The sequence below is a fragment of the Equus caballus genome, chromosome 7 (assembly GCF_041296265.1).
Source record: "Equus caballus isolate H_3958 breed thoroughbred chromosome 7, TB-T2T, whole genome shotgun sequence".
NCBI classification, from domain to species: domain Eukaryota; kingdom Metazoa; phylum Chordata; class Mammalia; order Perissodactyla; family Equidae; genus Equus; species Equus caballus.
This window is the reverse complement of record NC_091690.1, coordinates 91,541,802-91,561,032: the sequence shown is the minus strand read 5'-3', so window position 1 is coordinate 91,561,032 and position 19,231 is coordinate 91,541,802. Positions and strand designations below refer to the sequence as shown.

Here is a 19,231-nt window from a genome sequence, read left to right as displayed (position 1 = left end):
GAAAGACACACATACATTTCACTGTTTTTCATTGACAGCCAAGTATGGAAGGCACACATAAATCCAGTCAGCCCTCTCTGACATTCAAAGCTTGAGTGACCTTAACAACATCTCAAACATAGCTGTCTGGACCTGGTTTGAGGCCTTTCCCAGTGGGCAATCTATTACCTCCCAAGGCAGCCAATTCCATCATTGAATAACTCTTTTGGAAATGTCTTCCTTAAATTGAAATGAAATGTATTATCCAGTAACTTCTACTTATTGGTGCTAGTTCTCAGACCACTCAAGAAACCTCTACTTGATTTTTTTTTTCTTATTTATGATGATCTTTAGGCGATTTGCAGACACTGGTCATTTGTCTATCAGAGTCTTCTACTCCAGTGACTAACGTATTGCCATACCCTTCAGATATCCTTCAGATGACAACATTGATTCCAATAAATTTTTACCAAAAGTTTGTTATGCACAAGGTTCTTTGCACACTGGTGCTATAAATGTTGAAAGTGACACATAAGACACTGTCCTCGTGGAGGTGATCAGGAGGAACACAAGAGAATATATAGACAACTATGGGTAGGTTTGCCTCCTATAGTAAGTTAGAAAAAGACAGTGTAAATTAACTTATTCTACATCCCAAATTTCATGTTAAATATAAGTGTCAAACTTATATAAGTATAAGGTTGTAGGCATTTGGTTAAGGATTGTGAAACTAAATTTTAAAAAAAAAACACAATTGTAAGTGGCATTTTCCCCTAAAGTGCTCAAAGGCATAATATAAATTTTACTGCTACTACTTACTTATATATATTGTTACAAAGTTTTTCAAAGCTTTTTCATAAGTTATGCCATATAATTGCAAGAGGGAGATATTCTCAATTTACAAAAGAAGAAACTAAGGTTCAGAGAGGTTAGGTGGTCACACAACTAGTATGTTAGATCACAGATTGTGTCCTGGGAATTCTGACAGATGCTGTAGACTTCTTTCCACCAAACTGTGCCAACCCCAAGTCTCAAGCCATCTTTCAGCATGCTAGAATGTTTTGTGGTTTTATCTGCTTTCAATCATTTACCCTCTAGACACTGCAACTCATTTTCAAGAATAAGATATTATATAGATCCTCTTTAGTATTTGTATTTGAAATTCTGAATTTAATCTAATTACTCACAGTTTGCTAGAATTTTGAAACTACTGTCACTTAAAAATAATGAGAACTAAATGACCTGTCTGCCCTTACAGTGCATGCACTGTATTGGTATAAGACTTGTTTCACAGCAGCGGTACAGAGTGGAAGATGTTAAGGAATTCCAACAACATTTCTAGGAACTATTTCATCCCGAGATTTACTGTTTGTCTTTTTCCCACCAATTGTAGCTTCAGTCAAGACATTTAGTTAATGAATAATGATTCCTCCTTTGAAGAGTGTGGAAATGATCCCAAATTATGAAGCCTAGAATCCAGGTCTGCTACAATCAGACCTCATACCTCCTCACTGTTCCTGGTCATGCCCATGCCATTCTCAACGCATTTGACCATATGGTGCTCTTGCCTAGAAACCTCTCATCTCCCCAGTCTTCTTCCTCTGCTCTAAATCTTCGCAACTAAAAGTACCATTGAGTGTGAGAGCCAGGTGACCCATGTTCAAAACCAAGCTCTTCTATTTAATTGAGTGCTTACTAACCACTGGTCATTTTATGCATTACGCTCTATGTTCTTGCTCACATTATTTAACCTCTCAGACCTGCATTTATCTCCTGTATAAAACCATAACCACCTAATCTATGGCCCTTTGAAAATAAAAATGTAGGTAACTTAATGACTCAATAAATATTTGTTTCTTGATTTAATGAATGCAAATATTTAAGACAAAGTTCAACCCCTACCTCCTCAGTTAAGCATCTTCCAATATGATGCCAGTTCTTAGTAATAATTCACGTCCTCTGACCTCCCATTACAATGAAAGTTGGTCCATGTGGCTTTGTATTTAGGTAGATGCTACCTTGGAACAATACTGAAGAGATACATTTGCATTATTCTCACTCTCCAGTTTTTGCTGAAAGTAATAATTAAAATATTTGGTCTTGGGGCCGGCCCTGTGGCATAGTGATTGAGTTCACATATTCCGCTTTGGTGGCCCGGGTTTGCAGGTCTGGATCCCAGGTGTAGACCTAGCACCACTCCTCTGGCCATGCTGTGGCAGCGTCCCACATAAAATAGAGGAATATTGGCACACATGTTAGCTCAGAGACAATGTTTCTCAAGCAAAAAGAAGAAGGCTGGCAACAGATGTTAGCTCAGGGCCAATGTTCTTCGTACAAAAAAAAAAAAATTGGTCTTATACTTCTCTCATCACATTTATGATTTAGTTTGTATATCTGGGAGATACAGAGATAGGGAGTAAGTTGACAGACAGACAGATGCTTATCACATATGTAATAAAAAATGAAATTCAGATTTTTTCAAACTCTGTGTTAGCTCAGATCTGCACACTTATCCCCGGGACCACTGCATTAGCCTCCTCTCTGCTCTCCTGACTAAAGGCACTTCTCACTCTAAGGCAGAGATTTTCAATTGTGGGCACAACAGAAACATTTGGGGAGCCTTTAAAACGTACTGGTGCCCAGGCTCACCACCACTAGACACTAAAGTAGGATCCAGCCATCCGGGCTCAGTTGAGCCAGGTGAGAAACACTGCTCTACGCACCTTCCCCAGGGGAGTGCTGTTCTGGAAAGCAAACCTGCCCATGTCACTCCTCTGCTTCCCACCTCTCAATTGTTCTCTGAGGCTTGTCACAGAAAGTTCAAAACCCTAATGTATCATGTAAGCCTCAATCTAACACTTGGCCCTTACCTTCTGTCTCTTCCCCTTGCTGCTCAAAAGCCATGAGTGATACACAAACAGACCATGCTGTTTCCTCTGTCTGTGCCTTGGGGCATGCCTTTCCTCTTATGGGAGTACTCGCGCCTTCCCTGTCTCTACTTTTAGCCTAGATGAAATGGGCTGCAGTATAAATTAATTAATTGACAAGGTAAGCACTCCCCTTCCTGTGCATCTTCACTCCCACTCATTCTTCAAAATCAAGGTCAAGCGTCACCACCTCTCATCCTGCAAGAGAGTCACTATAGACATTTTGCTTTCTCTGTACCTTATATACAATGCTATCCTTGCGTGCATCTCGTAGGAGTTCCATGTTTGACATATCCATCTCTATCGAGAGATAGCAAGCTCACTGAGGGCAGAGACTAAATGTTTTCCCTTTTCTTTTCTCAGGGCCAAGTACAATGTTCAGTGTATTTACTTGATTTAACTTACTTATCCAAGAAATTTACAGACCGATACTATTATAGAACTTTACCAAAGTTTGGTCTCTGGGGCGTTCAATAAGCATAAGGCATAACCACAACCCTCCCCTTCAGGGAACACATTTTATTCTTGAGTTTTCTTATGCGAAGGCCCTTGTCTCTGGTTCAAAGTACAATAAATACAGCAAAACAGTAACTACACTGAAATAGGAAGGCAACCTTCCCTCCTCCTCCTCCACCTTAGTTTCTTATCAAATGCCTGTGGTCAAGGGCAGAGGAATACTTATTAACAAATCAATCCAGAAATCGTCTGGAAGAGTGATTTCAACAGATCTACAACCAGTGACTAAAAAAAGATATTTAATTTATGGTCTCCCCTAAATTGGCAATTAATGCCCAACTATAATAAGCTTTAGTAGCATTTGGTTATTTTGCATTTACAAAGTTTATATTGGCAATGCTGTCTTCTCATAAATTGAGACACCTGAGCATAAAGATGAGCATACCTAGTGTGTACAATAAAAACAGGATGAAAAGCTTGGATTTGCTTTTGCCAGAATGAAAGGATTTCACAGTTGAATATAGGACCATATTGCTTACAGAGTTCCATGTAATTGCTTTACTTATGACGCAGAAATCTAATTCTGCTTCCATGCAATTTAGCAGATTTATGGAAAGCCAGATGTTAGCAATTATGGGAACCGACATTATTCATATTCTTGGTAATATGGACCTGTTTGCTCTGCACAAAGCCAACTTAATCTATTATACATATCCCAAGGCATCCAAAGGGAAGAGGCACCCTATTTACATATTGCAACTGTTGTTCTCTGCTGAGCAAACACAAAGACATTCACCCATGATACTCACCCAAATCATCAGACAGCCCTCCTATGACAAAGAGGCAATGAAGCAAAAATCAGGCAAAATATTCCATATTCAAATCTATAATCATTAGAGTGTACTTGTTTTTTCTTGTTGTAAGTAATGGCTCTCTGATTTCCTTGTGTTTCTCCTTATAAATTCATTACTTAAATGCTCCATGCTCAGATGAGAATTTTTTCAATAAAATTCCACAGCTAAGCTTACATTAGAACTAATTTTCTTGCATTGACATTTTCGCAATTTCTGAAAGCTGTTATTATTGCGCTCAATTTTACCTTTAAAATTGTCTGGTTGTGCCTAGTCAGTCTACTTTGTTCTTTAATTTGAGGTTCTTAGGTTACTTGGGCATGTAAGAAAATACAATTCAGAGATGTCTATATCAGCTGCAATCAAACTAATCTGAACTTAGCCTCAAACAATGTCCTTACCCTTCAAAAAAAACGGCTCTGCAGAAGTTTTAATAGTATAGCAACTGTAATGGTACCTGCCTTAGGAGCTGAAACTTTTACAGTTGATTTGAGAAATCAAGGGAAACATTTTTCTTCAGTGGGTTGGTAGCGTTAGGTCAAAGGAGTGAACTTTTTCATTACCCCGTATTCCTCTTTCTTGAGTAACTTTCACAACACATCTAGTCCTACTTTCAAACTCAAAACAGGTGATGTGTCAGAAAACAAAATTTAACCTGGGGTTTGAATACCCAGCTGCGTGTGTTCTGACTGGGAAATCATTACGAGGCATTAGTAGCTTGGAAATGAGAACAGAGCTTGGGGGTTTATTAATGATGGACAAGATAGAGCACAGATGCCTCCCCCATAGCTAGGGCACTGATGCTGCTTTCACCGTGGCAGAGAGAAAATTACACAGAAAAACATACACACCCAATGTCAGAAAAATAAGTGAAAGAAACAAGTAGAGAAATCTGATGATGTCTGATGTGGCTTGCAAAATGCAAGGCTAATGAAAAGTTAAACTGCGCAGTAAGTTTCGGGTCCAGAAGGAGGGGTGACAGTCATGCTCTCTGGTTGCTAGTCACACCACATGTGGACATTACATTCCCTTTAGAGCACAGACCATTTAGAGGGGTGCTGACACACTTAGGACACAACAGAAGAGACCCAGCAGCACAGTGAAGGGCTCCAACTTGCTGTGCTTTAATGAAATGTGAGGGGTTCAGCCTGAAAAGGAAAAGACAGAAAGAGGAGATCAGCGAGCTTTAGCTTTGTCTATTTGAGATACTATTGAGTATCTCTTAGGAAGAAGTTCCAGTGCCCCTCCAGTGTCAACTCTTCAGCCTTTGTTCCAGCCTCCACCCTTTCTTGAGTCAGGAAGAAACTCTTTGCTATGGTATTTCTCTTATTGCTCAGTGTGTGCTTTGTTACTTTCCAACGAATCTTCCTCTTTTCTTTTAACTGATCAGACTCTCTCTTGAAACAAAAGAAAAAGAAAACAACCTTGCTTGGGCTCCCTCTTTCCTTAACTACTCCCTAGATCCAGGCATTATTTCCTAGTGTCTACAACTAGCAGCTACCTCCATTTACCCATCTTCATCCTCTCCTAAATGTTTGTAAGCTTCCATGTGACCCTCTCTTCAAAGCCTAAATCCGGAAGTTTCTCATGACCATTAGTTTGCAAAATCATCACCCTTTGCTTAACAAATATTGTAATAAAATTGTTATTGACTATTTCAGTCTAAGAACTCTCTTCTTGATATTGTGGGATATAATATTGCCTTGTTCATCCTCTTACCTTTTCATTCATCCAGTTACTAATAATCATCAATCAACTAATTACACATATATTTCTTAAGCACGTACTCTGTCCTAGACCTGGTGTTAGGGACTGGGAATAAAAGGGGCGAAGAATGCAGACATGGTGCTAGAAGTATGGAGCTTACAGTCTCCTCCCACTTTTTAAGTTAGTAACATTTTCTAAGGTTCCATCTCTGGTCTTTGGTTCTCTTTCTCCTCACTGGAAGCAATACAACACACCAATTAAAAGCTTAAGTTCTGGGGCTGGCCCAGTGGTGCAGTGGTTAAGGTCGCACATTCCACTTTGAAGGCCTGGGGTTGGCCAGTTCGGATCCCGGGTGCGGACATGGCACCCCTTGCCATGCCATGCTGTGGCAGGTGTCCCACATATAAAGCAGAGGAAGATGGGCATGGATGTTAACTCAGGGCCAGTCTTCCTCAGCAAGAAGAGGAGGATGGGTAGCAAATCTTCCTCAAGAAAAAGCTCAAGCTCTGGAACCCAGCAGCTGTGGTGCCCATTAATGTGACCTGTAGTCCCAGCTTTCCTGGGACTGGGGTGATCCCCGAGATAGGTGACTTTCAGTGCTAAAACCAGGAATATTCCAGGCAAACAGGGACAAATGAATCAACTTCATCCCAGTTCCACCCCTGCAACTTATTGTTTGTATGACTCTGGACAATTTACCTGACGTGTCTGAGCCTTAGTCTCATCATTCGAGAAATGTGGATGAAAAATACCCATGGGGATCATCTGGTAATTTGAGTAAACACATAACACAACGCTTATCATGTAGTAATTGCTCAAAAACGATTAGCTGGTGTCATTGTTGTTCATATTGTCCCTATAATTTCTCTCTCACAGAGTTCATCTCGTCTCATGAATTCCACTCCCCGACTTCTTCAGGATGTATTCAAATCTGCGCCACCACCTTATTATGTGGCCAGCTCACCCCTTCATCTCTTTACTGGGGATTTCCACTTGAATTCTGAATTCTCACAACAAATTCTCACGCATTTGCTCAGTACATTGGCCAGTCAACCCCAGAAATGCTAACACTCCAAGCTCTCTGTGAGCCCTAATCAGTAAATCTGGTGTTAATATTTAAGGGATTGTCATTGAAAGAATATAGTTTTCTGACACTCCATGAACTAGCCTAGGTCACTGATGACAGTTTGTTTATAGGCCGTACAAATTGACGTGTTTTACTGCTGATGGAGAACACAGTTCCTTCTAGGTAGGAAAACAAGAGTAGAATAAAAGCAGAGCAGCCTTCTGAGTTAGCCACGTTGGTTTGCTTCCTGCCAATAACAAATCATGCTTCTTTAACTAGTGATGAAATCTGTTTAAAATCAACACAGTTCTGACCAGTGGAGAGAGTAAATAAAAAATCAATAAGTATTTTCTGTCCAAAGAGAATTCTGCTGCACAGAGAAGCTACAGTATTGATGCCAACGACCCTAGATTTATATGTTTTCATATCTGTGCTTACAGGAATCAGCTGCATCTGCTTCACAGAGAAGTAGAACAGGTATGTTTTTATGAATCACTGGCTGCCCACTACCAGGCCAACACATTCTCTTGTACAGCCATTGTACTATGTACTCTCTTCAGCAGGACTTCACCCTCACCTACAAAGCATTACCCTCCTGCCATCTGATTTCACGTTACCTACATCTCCTTACGTTACCTTGGATGCTTTGCTGTGAACAGACTTTTCTCTCCTCCTTATTCACTCAGAAGTAATATTTTGGTCTTATTTATCTTTGTGTCTCCCGCAGCACCTTTTACAGTGTCTTTCACCTACTAAGAAATGCATACACACGTCAAGTTTGAATCCGGTTGAGCTGTGATTGAAAAAAGAAGCCTCGTTCTTTGGAGGCCTCAGTTTTCACTTAGGTAAAATATAGGAGGTGTATAAAGTGTTTTCTAAGATCTTCTCCCTTTCTAGCTTTACGCGATTACTTTTCACCGCTGGAGGACTGAGCTGGTAACTCCAGTGTTAGAATATGAGTGGTGACAGATGGAGACTAGGACTGAGGTGAGTGGAAGAAGCCAGCTTCAGAATAACAAGGATTCCTTAGAATTAAACAGTGTTCTTGGACATTCGATATTTATTGAAATATCTCTAGTCCCTCCTAATGAGTATTTTCAAGTAGGTGTCAAAGAGGGAGAGTAATGAAGGGAGAAGCATGGTTTTCCTGTCTGCACTGAAGCCTTGGGAATGTAATCCTTGCTGACAAATAAGCACGAGGACTCCAGCCAGGGTAAAAACCAAAACTAACTCTATTTTGACAAATCATTCTCTCAAGCAAGTTGTCAGATCAGAAATAATTTCTCATCTCCAAGGAAAGGTCTTAGGCACAGAGAGGTTACCAGTGATTTCACTTATTACAGAAACATCCAGCAGCTTACATAGAAGTCAGAGGTCAAAGAAACATGTCAGTTGTACATTCTAAAACCAGGTCTCGATAAATAACAAGACGGTGAGATTACAGCAGTCACGAATTCAAAGCCATTCCCCACCTGCCATTGGTTGTCTCCTCTTACCACTCTGTTTATTGTGCTCCCTAACTTCCAGGAAGTGGTCATAGCTCTTCCAAAAACCTGTCCAGTGGAAAGAGCGTTAGGACATCGATCCAGGACAGCAATTTGGATGATCACGCCAAGAAAGGCAGTGTCTACTGAAAGAACAAACAGGCTATAAATAAATCTTAATGTGATCTCATGGTGTCTTTTCTTGGAGAATTTCATCTGTCCATATCTTCTTCTTCTCTTCATATTTCTTCTCCTAGTCAACTGATTTGGTAAAAATAGATTTGGGGCTGCCTCCTATTTTGAAGGGATAGTCTCTGGAAAGATCTAGAAGGTCTGTGGGGGAGTCATAGGAAAATGAAGCAGAGAGTAAGAGACGTGAGTCCATTCTCTAGACTTTGGGAGACAAGTTCTGTTTATTTTAAGTTTGTCTTTCTGTGTTTTTTACCCTAAGGGAGGTAAAACTGTGAGGGCCAAAAGTAAGTTAGTTTCCAAAGGGAAGCAAAGGAGGGCACTGACAAAGATTCTCTCCTTGAGCAAACTCTAGTCAGGCTCCTCTGAGTCCTCTTCTCGACTAGGCCTCAACCTTGGCCTATAAACACTGCAGATTCTCTGCACAAATTATTTTGTCTACCCAACCCCTCCACATTAAGTCTGAACAAACACTAGCATAGTTTCAAATAGCTCAAGGTCACACCCCTAAGATAATGACTCCAGCCTCCTTAAGTTCCTGCCTGGGAAAACCCAAGGATGCCCAAAGAATTTTGCTTGTTCCAGGCAACACCTGAAGATAGGACTTCTGTCTCCCAGTCTCCGTGGGAGAATAGCAGCCTACATTTGATAAGAGCCAGTTATTAACAAACTCAGATGGGATTCACATGGACTGATGTCCCCTTCCCGCTTCTTGTAAATGTCCACTTCTGCCATTCTACTCAAGTCCTCACTATTTCTCCTCCCTCATTCTCATTTTAAAAGGCCCTGTCACCCTGCACAAATCAAAGTTGAGTTCAGTTCACGCTGGACCCTCTTCCCTATTGCAATGGTTTATTACTGGTTAAAATCTGTCCTTATCACTTGGACTAGTGTCCGGCTTCGTTTATATTTGACACCACTCAGGCTGGTAGAGTGCAACAAAAGGAATTCTTACAGTTCATCTGTAGTCCAGCTCAGCTCCTCAGAGTAAGTAGCAATTAGGGGCCAATGTCCTCATTAGTGATAGAAGTGATTGCTCTGAGTCCCTTCACTAATTCATTTAATATTTACTGAGCATGTATGATACGCCAGGCACTCTTCTAGGCATTGGGAATATGATACAAATAAAACAGACCAAATTCCTGCTCCTGGGAAGATTAAATTTTAACAGCCAAAGGCAAACATCAGACACAGTCATGCATCACTTAATGACAGGGATGTGTTCTGAGAAATGCATTGCGAGGCAATTTTGTCATGCGAACATCACAGAGTGCACTTACACACACCTAGGTGGTAGAGCCTACTACACACCTAGGCTAAATGTTGCTAATCTGTGGGACCGCCGTCTCATATGCAGTCCGCTGTTGCCTGAAACAAAGAGCGTTAGGACATCGATCCAGGACAGCAATTTGGCGCATGACTGTAATTCCTTCCAAGTATCTTCCTCAGGAACTTGCAGATGCTTTGGTACCCTGGCCATCCCCAAGACTTTTATTGAGTCATGATTAACAGATCCTTGTGAAATAGAGATTTTTCTTTTTACTATGTATAATAGCAAAACTTTACAATACTCTTATTTACTGTACTCTTCAAAGTTTTCAAAATCCATTAAAATCCATGGTTTAATTTGTCCTTCCAAAAAACTTAGAATGTTAACATTACCATCACCTCCACTTAAAACAAAACCGAACTGAGGAACAAATGATCATTGCTTCTCTAACCTTTCTACCAAGTTCATCTCCATGGCAGAAAAGAATGAACACTCATTTCTCAGAATCCAGGACATACGCAAAGGGGAAACCACGAGTCTGAAATTTATTTGATGTTTCATGTTTTCTATTTTAAAAATCACTTTTACATGCCCATCTATAGTTTAGTCAGGATTGTTTGGATAAAAAGATCATTTTTCCCCTCAAACCATTGAGCAGAGTAAGGTCCCTCTTCCAGCTTTGTATACCCTTGTGTGAAGCCGCATGCTTTCAACAATGCTTGCACCCCAGTATAAGAAGTACAGGAACAGGCAACAGAGGGTCCTATAACATGCCCAGGGCCATAGCTAGCAAGGTTCAGAGTTAGGATGCAAATACAGGCACCTTGACTTCAGGTCAGGCTTATCCCACCACATTACACAACGGCAGGCTCTCAATTCTGTAGAAAAGAAATATAGTGACATTCTGCAAAGACCAAATGGCAAATCTCCAACACATCAACGAATACACAGATTCTCCAAATATTAACTGATGCTCACTATATGTAAAAGGTAACAATAAAACAATGAAAGCAATGCCCCTAACAAACATCACAATTAATTGGAGCTGATAGAATCCTCACCAGCTGCCCCGAAACGCAGCTTATTCACTGCTCTCCACTTCTATTGACCTGACCATCGCTACAGCATCTTCCTGTTTTCCCACCTACATGTCTTCAAAGAGAAGCTGGACTAATAGTCTGATCATACCACCCTCTCATTGTCTCAAGGACTTTTAAGCAGGAAGATGACCCAGTTTGAGTTGCTACAAGATCATATGTCTAGGGATGGGCAGAAACTTATATCTGAATCCATGTTTTACTTCTATGCATTCCCAAACCAATTGCTTTAGTAAGCCATTTCACAACTTCTCAGATGAGAAATTGTTACTTGCTCTGTATCAAGGGAAAATTCAGACCTCTCTGTTCTTTGGTTTATCCGTCTATAAAATGGGGACTTGTAACAAACTTGAAGGGTTGTAGGAATAACTATAGGACAAAATGTTAGCACATAGTTGCTTGATGAAAATCATGATGAATATCTAGCTAATGGCCTCATTCTTTTCAAAAGGAACACTTTCCAAGAAAAAGAAATAAAAGGAGCAAAATTGCACAGGTGCCGAAAATCACATTGACACATGTCTGATAGAGGGTTTGAAATTTTGTCAGAAATACTAGTATATTTGTATACCTATATTTTATATTAAAATGGCTGCTTCTTAAAAAGTATCAAAGTGTTTCCACAACAAAATAAATATTTCAACAACATTGGAAGACACTGATATTATGAAATAGGATTCACAACTTTCAATTCCTTAGCTTAGAACACAAGCCCCTTTCTTAATCTGGTCTCCGCTTCTAAATGCGGGCTCCTTCCTTGTCATTCCCCATCCACACCACACCCACATATATCAGGGACTACATCGACATGGGAAATCTCACCGTCTCTTGGACACAATTAGATCTCTTTCATGATTTTCCCAGCAATCAGACTGCTATTCCCACCTGGAATACTTACCTTAAATCTATTTTTCCTGGAAAAATTCCTTCTCATCCTAGAGACCCAGTGAAAATACCATATTTTCTGTGAAAGATTCCCATGTACATTACCATCCCCACATGCCCCAATGCCAAGAGGAGTTAGTCACTTTTTCCTTAGAGTCGCTTATTTTTATTTATGCATCTAGCTGCTCCACAACTCAGCCTCCCCCAATCCCTGTCCTCTTCTGTCGCCATCCTAGACTGGAAGGGCATTCCTCTCTGTGTGCCTAAGACTTCCTACTACCTGGACTAGCATAGATCAGAGTCGCTGCACAACTGAATGGGGATTTCCGCTGACAGTGCCTTACTTGATATGAGAACGACAGTTCAAAATTCCCTGCTCATCAACCCAGGGGTAAATATTTCACGGCAGCGTGAGTAACCTCAGACTAAAAAATTCAGTAGTCATTTCAGAGAAGTTGTACCTGCCCATATCTGAGTTGCTGCACAGACATGATCTCTGGCTCTAAGACCTTCCAGCCAGAAGTTTGCATAATGAAACAATTGCTCTCATCGTGTTTCAAGAGGCAGGAAGCTGACAACTACAAGGAATTCAATACCATGGAGAGCTCGGGATCTGAGAAAAGGAAGGTGAGGAAGTTCCCCTGAGTCTGAACTGTCGATCCCCAGGTGGACAACACTGAGAAGTCAGATCAGAGGGCAACTGAACGCTCTGAGCCTGGATCCTGGTATCTGCACAATGGCTTTTACAGTGTTGGAGCCAGCATCATTCTGACTTCCCAGTAAAAACAACGGTTCCACTTCCTCCAAAAGCTGCTGTACACACATATACACAAACTTGCACAGTTTCAGGGCATTCATGGACCCCTCTGAAGGCTTTCAATGAAACCCCCAAGGGAGTGGTTTTCAAACATGAGTGAGCATCAACTAAATTAGTGCTCATTAAGAAACAGACCACTGGGTCGATTGATCCCAAATTTGCTTGCCGACTCAGGAAGTCCGGGGGTAGGGTAGAGAATTTCCATCTCTAACAACTTTCCAGGGGATGCTGAGGCTGCTGGTTTGAGGATCACACCTCTTGAACTGCTGCCCTAAGCTACACGGGACTGAGTTCCCAGGAAGTAACGTTAGGAAACGAGTTTTGAGGAATACCCCATACGTTCTGTTGTCACCCAGTTGGGACTGCCAACTACTCAGAAAGAAAGTGAAAAAAAGAAAAGAAAGTCATCTAAAAGACGTCATCATAAAGAAGATTTTGCATGACATGAGCTCCAAGATCCTGTGCAGGAGAAAATCAAAGTGCCCCCTTGTTACTCGATCTTTCCAAAAACGCCAAGGTCACAGCGAAAAGGAGGACTTAGAGGAAAACATGAGTGCACTGCAAAGCACCCTTTAGGGAGAATATCAGTCTCTTCCTTGTGTATCACCCAGCTGTGGCTCCGCCCGTGCCAGCCAGCACCCATTCCTGCCTCCACTCAAGCCCCTCACACCCCCGCCCCCACTTGCCTCCCCCTCTCAGGACTCCCCCGGGGCCTATTCACACAGCACAAGAGTGTCATCGGGCGCTTCTGGAAACCTGCCTCCATTCTTCTAGATCCCAGAGCCTAGATAAGCAACCGGCTTCTGGTTCCTGCTTTTGAGTTGCCGTGGCGCCTCACGTGAGACATCACCTTGCCAATCTTCATTTCCCATAGTGCGAAGGAGAGCAGCCTTCCAGATGCCACCAAAACATTAGAGCTTAGGCTGCAATATGAAAAGGGACGAAACGTCTATTCAAAGGAGAAATCCATTTGTCAAAAACCCACGGACTGGGGCCACTTAGCTTAGGGACAAACCAGCTATATCCCGATAAAGCCTTTAGAAGATCGTTCAATACGGGGCAGTAGAACTGAGTAATGATTTACATTTTTAATGATCACAGTAAAAATGTAATAGACAAAAGTCATACTCCTTACAACCAAATTAAATAATAGCATAAAAAATTGCTGGTACTTAAAGGATATGTAGCGTACTCAATAAATTTTTGTTGCAGAACTGGAAATAAACCCACTTTTGAGCAGCTCATTATTCAATGAGATTGGATAGTAGGGTTTCCTGGAAGTCCCCAGAGTAGGCTATATTCATTCTTGAGTTTTCTGTTAGTACATTCTGCAGAGTGCCAGATCCACAGGATGCCTGGGAGGAAAAAGGGTTTTAAAGCCAAATAAATTCAGGACACTTACAATGCATAGTAAAGGCCCTGAAAAGTCCTGCAGTTAATAAGCCAGTTAAATTCTATTAATTTATAATTTCCCAAATAATTGTGCTAATAGGACTCTTTGCTGAAAAATTCCCCAGCATTAATGTCCTAGATCCCGACTTTGATAAATGGTCTGTTGGAGTCATTGCCCCAACTGGGTTTTAACTACTGATGCCAACTGTAGGGAAAAGAAAGAGCTTCAATCAGCCAAAATCACTTTGTTGTTGCTCTCTTTCTACCAGGCAAACACCAGACTCCAGTCAAAACTATAGGGCCTATGAAGCAGAGCGGTGCTTCCTAGTTCAGAGAGGCTGGGGAAAGGAGATAGCACACCGCTCAGGCCTCAGCTGCCGCCTGCACTGCTCTGGCTCCTCAGGTAGGCCTGTCTTTTTGACTCATGAGCTTCCGATCTCCATGTCTGCGACTGGACATCATGTTAGAAGCCCCCACAGCCTTGAGGTCACCTCTCAGCAGGGGAGCACGCTGATATACACAGGTGACCTTTTCAATGGCCACCGTGCTAGATCTCTCTCTTTCGTTCAGATATGCGATGACCCCCAGAATACACTGGCATGAAGCAAAACCTTTATTCCCTCTGTACGCACCTTTAAAATAAACCAAACTAAGAAATCATGGACTTTATACCATGGGCGTATCTATAAGCATAGAATGAAGTAAAAAATGAGGCAATTATTAGAATCATCATCACTATTCATGCCCTAATTAATCCTGTCATTAGTTATCTCCAATTAATAAACAATTGACTGGAGGAACTGGGGGATAGAAAGAAAATGGGTTCTTCACGCATGCCATGCAACTTGGTTTATTTCCCCTCATTTGCTCCCTATCTCCCAAGGGATTTTTTTTTTCTTGGTGAAGAAGATTGGCCCTGAGCTAACATCTGTTGCCAATCTTCCTCTTTTGGCTTGAGGAAGATTGCTGCTGAGCTAACACCTGTGCCAGTCTTCCTCTATTTTGTATGTGAGATGCCGCCACAGCATGGCTTGATGAGCAATGGGTAGGTCTGCACTGGGGATCCAAATCCACGAACCCTGGGCCACTGAAGCAGAGCATGCAAACTTAATCACTATGCCAGCAGGGTGGCTCCAAGGGGTTTTTGAAGGTTAAATGGCACACAGTTGATATTTAATAAATAAAAATTTGGCTATTATAGGGCCTGGCCCAGTGTTGTAGTGGCTGGGTTCGTGTGCTCTGCTTCAGCAGCACAGGGTTTGCAGGTTCAGATCCTGGGCGCAGACCTACATACCGCTCATCAACCCATGCTGTGGCAGCCTCCCACATACAAAAAATGGAGGAAGATTGGCACAAGTGTTAGCTCAGGGTGAATCTCCCTCAAGCAAAGAGTGAGGAAGATGGGCAACAGGTGTTAGCTCAGGGCCAATCTTCCTCACTGCCCCCTCCCCCCAAAAAATTTTGTTGCTATATATCATTTGTACAGCAAAACTGCAGTCTGCAATAAAGAAAGCAATATTGTTGTTGCTTACTATTTCAAAAATATGAAACATGTACACAGTTCTTAGAAAGGATGTCGATTAACACTTTCTGAAGGAAGAAATCTAGTTAATCTCTGTACGACCATGAACAATACATTAAATATCTTTGTGCCTCAGTTTCTTTGTCTGTTAAGCATAGATTATAACAATTCCTACCTGATGGAGTTGTTTTGAGCATAATATGAGTTAGGAAACCCAAAGCTCTTAGAAAAGTCCCTAGAACCTGAAGTAATCAACTAATATTAGCCATCATTAATATTTATTTTTATGTTTCTCCATCCTACACCTAAACCCTACCATCCTTCAAGTCTAATCGTCCCCTTGCAGTTGGCTATGACTGTTCTTTGATTCTCTCTTCCCTAATTACACCTGTTTTATAGTGTTGACCACACAATTTTGTGGTTAATTATAACCTGTATCAGATACTATTGGTTGTTTTGTGCATGTTGATTTTTCTTCCTTAACTTGGTGTTTTAAACTCCCTAAAGGATGAATTGTCTGCATCCTCCATACCACCTAGCTTAGTGTTAAGAGCATAGCAGGGGCAGAGTGGTTAAGTTTGTGTGTTCCACTTCAGCGGCCTGGGGTTCACAGGTTCAGATCCTGGGCGTGGATCTACACACCACTGATCAAGCCATGCTGTGCGGGCATCCACATAGAGGAACTAGAATGACTTACAACTATGATTTGCAACTATGTACTGGGGCTTTGGGGAGGAGAAAAAAGAGGAAGATTGGCAACAGATATTAGCTCAGGGCCAATCTTCCGAAGGACGGACGGACGGAAGGAAGGAAGAAAGAAAGAAAGGAAGGAAGGAAGGAAGGAAGGAAGGAAGGGAGAGAAAATGATTAAAAAAAAGAGCATAGCAGCCTTATTTTTATTGACATAGTACATATCACATATCTAATAGCTTTCTAATTTTCCTCATCTTCATTTGTGCCCACATGAGTTTCACCTGGCTGGAACTGAGGTCCCCTGGCTCCCTGCTTCAAAGCCTGAGTCCTGCTCCATGGCTGATCACAGCTGCCAAGAGGAAGGCATTTAAACAATAGTAAAATTGCCCCTTAAAAGATACTAACCAGGAGCAGAGGTGTCTTACAGAATAGATCTTAAAGTTAGTTTGAGGTCTCGTTAGAATACTTCCCCAGAAGGTCTGGTTTGAGTTCCAAAGTTCAGGTGGAGAACAGCACACAGGCCTGTCGTGTCAGCCCAGATCAGCTGAGGGCGACCAGGGCACCTGGGGTCCTGCCTGAGTTCAGTGTGGAGAACTCTAATCTGACCTTGTGTTGTGAAGTGTTAATCACCAAAATTGAGAAGTTACACTTGCCTTTCCTGAGAAGTCCCCAAATATACCCAATTTACCCTACATGCTGACCATCTCCAGGCTTACGCATGAATGGCTGGACTTAAAGGGGAGCAGGAAGCTTCCAGAGGGTCTGAGGGGACCCATTTTCACCTAATTTAACTCCTGCAACTGTGTGTTAATGTCCACTGTAATTTGCTTCTGGGGACCCAGAATATCACCTCTATTAGATGTGGGAAAATGTTCTTACCTGTGTCCTGACTCTAGGACAAATAGTTTTCCATATCCATTCCATACTCAGGTGGCGTCTGTCCCTGGTCTGTACATTTGAATGTATTAATGACATGTGGCAATTTTGTGCTATGCAACTGACGTCTCTGAGTCCCCAAACCGCACTCCCATATACTTCACACGGATTCCAGTTAGATGCATAAAGCTGTTTAAAGATGTCCATGACCAGGTGGCATCTGCCTTTGGGAAAGTTCTTCAATAATAGAATTTATTGCTTTGCTGAAAACCAAATCTAAAGTTCTTTGGCAAAACATCAATTTTGAAGTTGATGAGACCTCACTAAATATTATCAAGGAAGGTTTAGGGGAGGGCTGCTTAAGTAAAAATACTTTATGCATGCATGGGTCTTATTTCTTGGCAAACAGAGAAGATCTGAGTGCCCCGAGATTGATGTGCATGCCCCTGTCTCCTAAACTTTCTTTGTTTGAACGTCCACAAAGATGCCTTCACCCCCCCGGCACATCTCTTCTCTGGAATAGAGGAAAAGCACATTTGAGCCTTTCTCTTTTCAAGGAGTTTTCATGCAACCTCTTTTCAGATTAGAACAATTTGTATAACTCCTGTTTCCCTTTTTGCTCTGGCTACCAGGCTATTCATAAGGATCTTTGTTCACTCTCTTGGTTAAGATATTTTCCTTATCTTTCAAATATTTTTATTTTGATAACTCTATTGAACATGTGTTCTTTGTATACACTAAACTAATTGCTTTTAATAGGCAGGGTACAAATAAATGGATGAAAATATAAATATAATTAGTCAAAAATCTACCTACCACCATTTCTCATACTCTTTATGCCCTGGCACTTCCTTTTTCTACACTGGATTCACATCAACAGTGCAGAGAGGTAGTGACCTCAGTGGCCAGCCAGGTGATGTCACTGGCAGTGCTAAGGTGCTATCACATTGACTGCCAAGAACCTGCCACCTTGACACCCTGCCCTGCTCCAGCAGGACAGCCTCAAACACAGCCCTTGAATCCAGTGGGTAAAATAATTCCCAAGGCTTTTGGTTCAGACGCAATAGTGCACTTTCCACATGAGTCTCGCTCATTTTCTCTCCTTCTCTCTTTGCTTTGGTTCACTGACCTCCAGCTGCTCTACTAAGCATCTCTTCTACCTGTGGCCTCATCACTCGTCCCTTCCCTTCCAGAAAGCACCACACTGTTAACATACTAAACGCAGAAGCTGTGCGACCAAACACACCTGGATTATGGCCTCTGTGTGGAATTTATCAGCTGTGGAATAAATTGGGACAAGTTATCTTAATCCTCGAGACCTTATTTCCCTCATCTTTAAAATGGTGATAGTGAGAGGGCTTCTCCCAATGGTAGCTGAGAGACTAAACTAGATACTGCCTGAAACTCTGTGGCCCAGAGACTGGCCCCATGGTGAGGTGTTCACTTCAGGATGCTGGCTAACACTTACTGAGCACTGAAAACCTAAGTGCAGAATGCTCTTTCCTCTGTCGTGTAATCCTCGCAATTACTCCACAGCATCTTAGGAGGCTGGCACTTGTGTAAGCTGCTCCGAGCCGTGCCTGGCACAGAGGAAGCTCTCAGGGGTGCCAGCTCTCATTGGTACTGCTGCTGCTGTCTGCACTGGACAGGAGGGATGGGAGGGGAAGGGAGGTTCAATGTTGACTCTTATGATCTATCACTTGCCAGGAGATTTGCATATAAGAACACTTATATTACCAAAAAATCCACCAGCAAGTATTATTTTAATCATTGTATGCTAAGGAAACTAAGGCTTAGAGAGGTTAAATATCTTGCCAAATGCCGCTCAGCTAGAAAGAGGCCGGATTGGGACCTGTATCCAGGCCTCTATGTACTTAACACCTGCCTTTCCCTCTATCACGCTGTCCCCGCTGAGACCTGCTAACTCCCCACCCCCGCAGTGAGGTTTGTCTTAGGGAGCATCTCCAGGCTCCAGCCCTTCTATCTCTCTCCACTCCTGTGAGAGCTGGGCAGGCCCGAG

General features: G+C 41.9%; 1 protein-coding gene across 4 annotated transcripts in view; it reads right to left on the bottom strand.

The window, feature by feature from the left end:
- The window catches only part of NELL1 (neural EGFL like 1), a 753,092-nt gene that overhangs the window by 25,090 nt on the left and 708,771 nt on the right, over positions 1-19,231 (bottom strand). The gene's annotated exons all lie outside the window — the stretch shown is intronic.